General features: G+C 42.6%; 5 non-coding genes across 5 annotated transcripts; 3 read left to right on the top strand and 2 right to left on the bottom strand.

The window, feature by feature from the left end:
- The first annotated feature begins 2,921 nt into the window (after positions 1-2,921).
- Positions 2,922-2,993, top strand: trnae-uuc. The gene has a single exon. It is a non-coding gene; the product is annotated as a tRNA-Glu (tRNA).
- Positions 2,994-3,252: 259 nt separating this feature from the next.
- trnai-uau lies at positions 3,253-3,324 on the bottom strand. The gene has a single exon. It is a non-coding gene; the product is annotated as a tRNA-Ile (tRNA).
- Positions 3,325-7,163: 3,839 nt separating this feature from the next.
- trnae-uuc lies at positions 7,164-7,235 on the top strand. Its single transcript has one exon. It is a non-coding gene; the product is annotated as a tRNA-Glu (tRNA).
- Positions 7,236-7,421: 186 nt separating this feature from the next.
- Positions 7,422-7,493, bottom strand: trnae-uuc. The gene has a single exon. It is a non-coding gene; the product is annotated as a tRNA-Glu (tRNA).
- A 546-nt stretch (positions 7,494-8,039) lies between these two features.
- On the top strand, positions 8,040-8,111 carry trnae-uuc. The gene has a single exon. It is a non-coding gene; the product is annotated as a tRNA-Glu (tRNA).
- The last annotated feature ends 1,986 nt before the right edge of the window (positions 8,112-10,097 follow it).

Here is a 10,097-nt window from a genome sequence, read left to right as displayed (position 1 = left end):
TAGAGCAGATGGAGGATGTCCTGGAGGAAGGTGATGTCCTTTTAGTACTCATCTTTAGCCTGCTCAGGACTGTGATTGGATGGTGAGATGACATCAGATCAAAGCAATGATCAACTTGCTCCAATAGCCATGCTGTAGATGGGTTGAAAAGAAGGGAGTTTTCTTGCTGCACCATGTATTTCAGCCTGGCATGACCAATTTAGAGCACGAATAACCTTCGTCTTGTCAAGTGACTTGGCTCGATGGCTGCAGCTGATAGATGTGGAGCTATTTTTAATGCCATCCCCACTTGAAAGGTCAATAGGTCCTTAATAGGGACATGGGCACTCTTTAGATTTTTTCTCAGCTGGGTGACATCAGGCATGAAATAGAGCTGCCTCTCTGATGCTGGCAGATGTGGCACTGATGCTATATTGTGGTCGACCCCAGAGGCTTTCCACACGGGCCGCTTAGAGCTTCCCATGTAGGTGGTCACATTAAGCATGTGTAGCCATGTGGGAGCTGCCCTTTGTATTATTTCAGTAATTATTGGCCTGCACTCTGCTCCATTTGTAGCAACTGTAATGATATGCCACTACATGCTTCCTCTGTGTTGTGTTTCCAGGATTCCAACATGAACACGTAAGCATTTTGGTCCCTAATTTTCATTTTCTTCCCAACAGCTGTATTTTCCTTCCTTATTTTTGTGTGTCACCTTTTGGTTTTTTTTTTGGTGATATTGTCTTGTCTCTTTAATTTCTTTAACAGATCTGATTGACTTGTTGCTGTCTCTCTGGCATACTGACTGGCTGCTGGTTGACTGGGTGGTGTCCTCTCTTTCTACACTCTTCCTTCTCTCAACAACATTTTGCAAGGGGTGAACATCATGTCTGAAAATAAAAGCAAATGGCTTCAACAGAAGGTGGTATACGTGTTGTTATGGCTAAAATTGTCAATAATAATGTATAATCTAGACTCAGTGAGGAACTGGTAACACATTTCTGATACTGTGAAGTCTCATTTTTTGGAGTTGTTGTCACTTTTTTTTTTTACTGGCAATTGAAAAACATACTGGAAGATTATATAAGGATCAGGGAGAGGCAAGATAGGGATACAGAGGCTGAATTGTATGAATGTATGACAGCATAGAAAAAGAAGCTCAGCCTGGGAGAAAGTGACAGGAGATGCTTGGAAGTCTCCCATCCACAAGGTTGCACCGTAATGTTTTCCGTTTATCTCTCTGCAACCCTGACTATTATCTAAATCTGCAGTCTCACCGCCCTTTGTCACTTCCACCGCACTCTCCTTGCTATCTCCACTTCACTCCTTCCTCTCTATTTCCTCTCTGTTCACGTTCAAGCTCCAACCTCCCTGCTTCCTTTTCCTGACCTTCCTTGTCCCATTTCATCTCAACCTGCTAGTCGACACTTCTGCCCGCTCTTTGGCTTTCTGAAAACCTTGTTAAGCGTACAGACGAGCCTTTGAGCAGTGAACGTGGCTTTACAGACAATCTCATACTTCCAGTTTCGACTCTTTGTTCCTCCAGTGCCAAAAAAAAAGATGTAAGAGCTGTATTACTTCACGTCTGCAACATCTGTTAAAAGAAAACCTAATGATTTGCCCTGTTTCATGTCTCATCTTCAGGTTGGAGCGCCTGTAAAAGTGTCAGAGCCTCAGTGTGAGACGCTTTGATTTGTGAATGTGTGTTTCTAAAACTCATATCGGGGGTGCAGCTCACGCTCAGAGGAACGCGTAGCTGCGGTGTGTCTGGTTTCTGTGGTGTTCATCTGGACAGGTGACAGGTGTGTTTACAGTGTCTGTGCTCCTAAAGACGTTACAGCAGGGAAGGGGGTGCAAATTAGTGGTTTCACGCAGGTGCTGTGTTTACATCACTGCCGATCAGAGCCAGAGCCAATAAATACCTGTGACTACTGCAGAATCATGTGACATGGGTGTGAATGCTGATTGTTCCCTTTTCCTTTGCTGGCAAAAGCCTGATGGAAGCGGGTCTTAACAGGTTTTTTGACCAGTGGAAAAGGGGCTTAAGACAAAGGGCCCTCTCTCACAAATCACAAGTGTCTTTGCTAGTTTCAGACAAACACAAGTTGTCATTTTCCCATCCAGCGCCCAATAGCAAATACACTTGTGCCCATCTAAATGTGTTAGTCTTCAAACGAGGTGTGGTCAGGCGCATTGTTGGTGCATTGCTTGAGGCAGTGGAACGTGATTGACCAATAAAAAGATGATCTTAAGTCAGTGTCGCAGTATTTCACTGTTATTTTAAGGAGCATTGTCAAGAGAGTAATATGTGCCAAAATACACTCATACACTCTGTCTGTTACACACAAGCAGAGTGAGCTGAAGATGTTTGCATCAGTCAGGCGGAACATTACGATACAGTCTCAGAAGGTCAGAGCTTCTTTGTGATATGTTGTGTGTTGTAGAACATTGTCATGAGTCATGGATGTCTCTTGGACATAAATGAGGCTCTGCAGAGAAGCTTCTTCTTCTTACCTGGCAAATCCTCCACAGTGTTTCACAGTGAGTGTGGATCATTTACAGCTAGAGATTTCTTTAGGTAACTGTCAGACTGTGTTAAGGCAGCTTGGTTGTATGTATCTGCACTTCCTGGGATTTATAGAGTATCAGCCTTTTCATCCATATAAGTATATTATCAGTTTGAAACATGTGGTAAATGGACTTGTATAGCGATTTTCTAGTCTTACTGACCACTCAAAGCGCCTTACAATACTTGCCGCATTCACCCACACATTCATACATCTCACTCATACACTGATGGAACAGCCATCAGGGGCAAAGTGGGGTTCAGGATCTTGGCCAAGGACACTTGGACAAGCTACAAAAAGGGCAGCTGATGGGATGAGCTGGAGAATACCAGGGTTTGCCCATTGTGCTGAGAAACCTTAAAGACTGAAATCATGTCCCACATGGTCTAGCGGTCAGGATTCCTGGTTTTCACCCAGGCGGCCCGGGTTCAACTCCCGGTGTGGGAACAAGTCCTTTGTGTTTATTTACACCAGAGCAGGATTTCAGAAAGAGTCAACTCTTATCTTTGGTCTTCCTCTGATGAATATAAAGACCTGTTGTAGTCCAGTCCAACATACCACACCTCACAATAAATAACAACACCTGAATGTTACAAGCAATTTATCTGTAGACTTCAATTGTTCTCACACCGTCAGAGGAAGACCAAAGATTAGAGTTGACTGTTTCTGAAATCCTGCTCTGGTGTAAGTAAACGCAAAGGACTTTTTCCGACACCGGGAGTTGAACCCGGGCTGTCTGGGTATAAACCAGGAATCCTGACCGCTAGACCATGTGGGACATGAGTCAAGCCTTAAAAGTTTCTGTTGGTGTTAAGAGCTGGTGAGTTTGTGGTAATCATCCCTACACCTGTCTTTATGCTCCATGTGGTCTAGCACTCAGAAGTTATGGTTTTTACCAGTTTTTTTTGGTTTGTTTTTTTTTTGGTAGCTGGTGTCCAACCCCCAGTATGGGACGTTAAAGATCCCTGGTCAATTACTAATGACCTTCAGTGGTGTAAATATATGTAGACACTTGTTAGTTTGAATTCAGTACATCAGATAGTGAGTGTAGTCTTGGGCTGAATCCAAATATTGAAATCATGCTCCGGGGTAAAAACCTGTAAATGTGGTTGCTCCCATACTGGGATTTCAACCTGGACCACCTGGGGGAAAAGCAGGAATCCTGACTTTTAACCAGACTGCGTCTTGCTCGCTCTCTTTTCTCATTAGAGCTCTGCTTCTTCAGTTCAATCTAATTAAGCTTCAGCTTTATTAGCTTTGAATTAGTTAATGGCTGTTGCCTCTCTCCTACTACTGTAAATAACCTGCACACTGTATGTGTTTTGTCAGGGAAAAGGAAAACGACGCACAAATGCCAGGTAAGCCCCCAGTCATATCAAAGGCAATTTGATGAAATCTGAGGTGCTTATGGAAATGCGAACATAATGTTGTCATTAGGCAAAAGAGACAGAGAGAACAGAGCTGGGCCCAGAGAGGCAGGGAGACCTGGGATGGTCATTCAGTCTGGAGTCTCAGGTAAAGTTTGTTGAGCTGTGTTTTTGTGCAGTAATAAGGCTTTCCTCTATATACAGTGTATACAAGTACACAGAGGTTAATGTGAACTGAACTACATATCATTTAAAAAGAGCAGAGGAACAGAATCACTTGTAGGAAGATGTGCTTCTGATGTCAGTGTGTACAAACTGAAATCGACCAGCGTAGTACAGCTCTTTTAATGCCAATTAAATGTTCCAGTCTCTGTAACAGGATGTGATGGTCAGTGGTATCAAATGCAGCACTAAGATCTAACAAGACAAGTACAAAGACGAGTCCTTTTATATGATGCAATTAGGAGGTCATATGTAACTTTCATCAGTGCTGTCTCTGTGCTATGATGCATCTAAATCCTGACTGAAAATCCTCAAATCAACTGCTGTTATATAGAAAGTCACACATCACACACTGAATGCTGACTGCTTTCTCAAGGATCTTAGACAGAAAGGGACAGTTGGATGTACAGTAGGTCTATAATTAGCTGAAACACCTGGATCAAGAGTAGTAGGAGGTATAGGTTTAATTACAGCTACTTTAAAGGACTGTGGTACATCCATTAGCTATACTACTTGTCCTTATAAGCAGTCATAGGGGGCCTGGAGCCAATGCTAGCTGACATTGTGCAAGGGCGGAGTACAACCTGCACAGGTCGCCAGTCTATTACAGGGCCGACATATAAGCCAGGTTTCAACCAAAAAGTACTTTTCTCCAGGAGCTAAAAGGTTCCTGTGGCCCATTGTTGTCTGCGTTTCTACCGCGGCCTAAAGTCCCAGGAAGACTATGCAAAATTATTACTTGACATTACATTATTCACAGCACTTTAAGGACATAACATGAACAAAAATACGGGGACAAATTGCGTATATATTCAATACAGGATGCAGCATTTTATTTTCAAATATGGGACAATCCCGTATTATACTTGACGGGTGGCAACCCTCGCCACTGCGGTTGTTGTGGTCCTTTTCTTTTTTGAGGTCTTGTTTCAGTTTTTTACCTTCTCCCGGACCTGTTTCGCGGTGTGGAAAATGTGTTCGCTCGGTGCCCGCTCCCTGCGGACTTTTAAAAATGGCGGGTGAAATAAAACGCAGCGAGTACTCGACCAGTCAGAAATGTTCAGCACTGTAGACCACACCCCCCAAAGTCCTTGAACCTTTGGAAAGTACTACCCCCCCGACCAGGTACCTTTTTGGGGGTCGATCAACTACCCCAGAACTAAATTTAAGCCCAGGTTCCCGCGGTGGAAACGTTTCTTTAGAGGCAAACAGCCACTCACGCTCACATTCACACCTATGAGCACTGAGGCGAAAGTGCTAACCACTGCACCACCATGCTGCCTGTGGTACATGTCCTGTTAATAAAGAGAGATTGATTATATCTAATAAAGAAGTGCTAAGTAAGGGTGAAAGAGACAGGTTGATGGTTTAGAAGAAGAAATCGTTGAAGTTAGTAGGTGGAGGTAGATAAGATGAAAACTGTCTAAATATATATCAGGGTTTACAGCTGTTTCTAAGGTTCCTATATTTGAGGATAAATCAGTGACAGCTGAGGGCAGGAATTGAGGAGTTTTATTGTTAAAGAACTTCATGAAGTCATTACCACTGAGAGCTGTAGGAAAACATGGATGAAAAGAGCAATGATCTCTGTCAGACAGAGCTGAAAAAAAACTGAGGGTTGTTTTTATTTCCTTTATTAATGATGAGTAACAGGCTGCTCTGGCATCACAGAGGGCCTTCCTATATGTTTTAAGACTATCTTCCAGACCAAATGAGATCAAGTAAAATCAAATTTATTAATAGAACATATTTAAAAAACAGCAAACAGCTGAGCAGAGTGCTGTACAACACCAAGAAAAACATCAGCAGACAAGAAAACAGCACGACAAAAACAAGCAAGCAGACTAAAGTGAGGGAGGCAGCTGATGTTGGCTCGAACGCTAATGAGAATAACAATGTTTTGAGTCGAGGCTTGAAGGAATCAATGGATGGGGCAGATCTGATTGACATGGGTAGGGTATTTCACAGTCTAGGGGCCATGACTGAGAAGGTGAGATGTTTGAGGTGAGTGCGAGGGACATTGTGGAAGCCCATGTCTGATGATCTGATGGGCCTGGATGTAGTGTATGGGGTTATAAGGTCTGTGATGATCCATTGAGGGCTTTATAAACAAACAGTAAAACCTTAAAATCTATTCTAAAGTGAATTGGGAGCCACTGGAGAGAGGCCAATGGACAGAGAGCCAGGTTAGGAGTAATGTGATCCCTCCCCCTGGAACCAGTCAGGAGATTCTTCCAGTTTCGTGGAATGTCATATCTTCTCATGTTTTGAGATATTTGCTTTAGTTTTCAGGTTTGGACGTTAAACCATGAAGCTAATGAACTTTTGTTTTAGAGTCAAAAGAGTTGTGTGTCATTCACATTGAGCCTGCACACAATATTAAAATCAGGTACTGTACTAGAGGCTGAAAATCAGCATACTAACATACTGTCAGCATAATCAGCTACTAAAATAGTCCTGTACTAAGAACTATTCTTGATTTAAAACTGGGGGAAGTGGATTTGTTTAAGCTAACATATTCATCATGACACAGCCTGGTTTCAGTACGTAAATAATTTCAATGTCAAAAATCACAGATTTAGTTGGAAAAAATAACATAGTGTACAATATTTCTGGAAGTTATGAGGAAACGTGTGGATCATTTACAGCTAGAGATTTCTTTAGGTAACTGTCAGACTGTGTTAAGGCAGCTTGGTTGTATGTATCTGCACTTCCTGGGATTTATAGAGTATCAGCCTTTTCATCCATATAAGTATATTATCAGTTTGAAACATGTGGTAAATGGACTTGTATAGCGATTTTCTAGTCTTACTGACCACTCAAAGCGCCTTACAATACTTGCCGCATTCACCCACACATTCATACATCTCACTCATACACTGATGGAACAGCCATCAGGGGCAAAGTGGGGTTCAGGATCTTGCCCAAGGACACTTGGACAAGCTACAAAAAGGGCAGCTGATGGGATGAGCTGGAGAATACCAGGGTTTGCCCATTGTGCTGAGAAATCTTAAAGGCTAGAGTCATGTCCCACATGGTCTAGCGGTCAGGATTCCTGGTTTTCACCCAGGCGGCCCGGGTTCAACTCCCGGTGTGGGAACAAGTCCTTTGTGTTTATTTACACCAGAGCAGGATTTCAGAAACACTCAACTCTAATCTTTGGTCTTCCTCTGATGAATATAAAGACCTGTTGTAGTCCAGTCCAACATACCACATCTGAATAGTGTGACTGACAATAAATAACAACACCTGAATGTTACAAGTAATTTATCTGTAGACTTCGTTGTTCCCACACCGGGAGTTGAACCCGGGCCGCCTGGGTGAAAACCAGGAATCCTGACCGCTAGACCATGTGGGACATGAGTCAAGCCTTAAAAGTTTCTGTTGGTGTTAAGAGCTGGTGAGTTTGTGGTAATCATCCCTACACCTGTCTTTATGCTCCATGTGGTCTAGCACTCAGAAGTTATGGTTTTTACCAGTTTTTGTTTGTTTTTTTTTGGTAGCTGGTGTCCAACCCCCAGTATGGGACGTTAAAGATCCCTGGTCAATTACTAATGACCTTCAGTGGTGTAAATATATGTAGACACTTGTTAGTTTGAATTCAGTACATCAGATAGTGAGTGTAGTCTTGGGCTGAATCCAAATATTGAAATCATGCTCCGGGGTAAAAACCTGTAAATGTGGTTGCTCCCATACTGGGATTTCAACCTGGACCACCTGGGGGAAAAGCAGGAATCCTGACCTCTGTGGACCATATGGGACATTAAGAGTGGGCAATGGTCGCAGCTACCAGATGAGAACTAAAGTGTTCACATGATGTTTACAAGAGAACATCTTCATATCTGGATATAACAGGCCTGTCATTTGGAAGCCAAGATAGTTGTTCTATGGTCCTCATCACATGTCCCACATGGTCTAGCGGTTAGGATTCCTGGTTTTCACCCAGGCGGCCCGGGTTCAACTCCCGGTGTGGGAATGTATGTTTACAACATGGAAACTACCTCTTGTAGCTGGACCCCACCTGAGACAAGCTCAAATCACACAGAGCTGAGTCTGAGGTGCAGTTCTTTGAATGTACACTAGATGCATCTGTTGAAGTCAACATGAAAACCCCTGAAAATAAGAAGTTGCTTAATGGTTGTCCATAACACATACTGATTTCTAGCATACTTGCTCTCAGTTCTCATGTAGAATTCAGCTCATCTGGATTTACCTACTGAATCCTGGTAATCTGCAATTTCATTAATGAGCACTAGGAAACTGTCTGTATTGAAGTGAATAGGAAAAACCTCCAACTTCTATCTACGAGTGTAAAGTTGATCCATCGATTTCCACAATCACATCACATCACTTGCTTTAACTGATACATGTTCATCTGACCTGTTCATCTTCCTGTAGACTGTAACACTGTTGAATCACTGTAGAATGAATGAAGACTGTGTCTTTCTGGTTAAATGGCTTATATTTGTGTGTCACAGTGATCCAGACCAAAGACATGTCAGAGTTTTAACCACATTTGCTTGTTTGCCTGCGTTTAAAAAACCTGCTTATACCTGCTAATTTTGCTGGTATTACTATAGGAGGAGGAAAACCATGCCGACATGAGAAGAACATGCAAACTTCATTACATTAAGTCATTAAGCATTAAACATTAAGTCCTCAGTACCAGATCCATTCAACTCCACGCTGTCCTTGCTGTGAGATCACAGCACCTTCACTGTATACAATTATACATTCCATATGTAGGAAGTTTGGGCTGTTGGTCAGACAAATCAAGCATAAAACGGTGATTATTTTACCCATTTCTTACTGGTGCTGTGATCTTTTACATTTTCTAGTGAAGTTGTTTTGTGTAGAGAGAAAAATCTAAGTGTGTTGTTTAAAGAAAATATTATTTTGAGCAGTTAGTAACAGACCAAATGACTTGTTAATATAAATACATTTGTAATGTGATAATGAAGTGAGTGTGATGTGATGTGTACACCTCCCCCCTCACAGGACGCTGTGTACTGCTCCGAGGCCTGCAGTGAGGCCAGGACTGATGGGGTAATCATCATTAAGCATGGAAGCTGTAGATGCGACTAAACGAGCTTGCCTTCCGAGCCATTAACTGCATTCCAGCTCTGGCATCTTCACCACAGAGCTTTTCTCTTAGCAGAAGCCACCTCTCTACGCTTTAGGCTACACTCACCACAAAATCTATCCACATAAGCTCTTTAGGGACTCCATTAGAGCAAAGAAAGACACCATTTGTGAAGACACGATGTATATTGGGGAGTTAATCAAGCTGCTTAATTTGCCTGAGGCCCATTACTCACTGTGGCTTATTGTGTGGTCCAGAAGACAAAGAGAACACGTCCCAAAAAACGCAGTGCACCTTTAATCTTCGCGGGGCAGGCCACAACCAACAAACTATCCGCCAATCACATAAATTGCAACATGCTTTTTCATTAAAAGTTCAAGAAGTCTTCAGCATTGGCAAACAGCCTCAGAACCTCATTCTGCTAAACTGTAAACACACAACTACTGAGCTTCACCTACCTCGTGCTACATGAAACCATTTGACTTTTAAATTTAATCTAGCAGGCAAGCAGTTTAAAACCGCAAACACAATTACAGTTTAAAAATGCATCCACCGATGGGTTGTCCCTCATAAATAATCACATCCATTAGCGGCGTGGAGACATGTGATGGCACCATGCAGAGCTCAAAGTCTTACATGCAAATCTCGATGGACGGTCACTGTTATTCATCCACCTCTCCCTTATGTAATGCTGGGTTAGTAGAAACAAAATGCAGGAGTGAAGTCTGTGTAAAAGTTTTTACCGGTGATTTGTTTGCTCATGCTGTTTCTTTCACAGCTGAGATACACCGCCGGCTGACGTACTGTAATTCAGCCCTGAGAAGGAAGCCAAACACAGAGCCGCAAGGTGCCCTAACTGTCTACTTAATTCAAGAAATC

Source organism: Seriola dumerili, unplaced genomic scaffold (assembly GCF_002260705.1).
Source record: "Seriola dumerili isolate Sdu_G_001 unplaced genomic scaffold, Sdu_1.0 BDQW01000088.1, whole genome shotgun sequence".
NCBI classification, from domain to species: Eukaryota; Metazoa; Chordata; class Actinopteri; order Carangiformes; family Carangidae; genus Seriola; species Seriola dumerili.
Note: the sequence above shows the minus strand (reverse complement) of the source record. Positions and strands in the feature narration are given on the sequence as shown.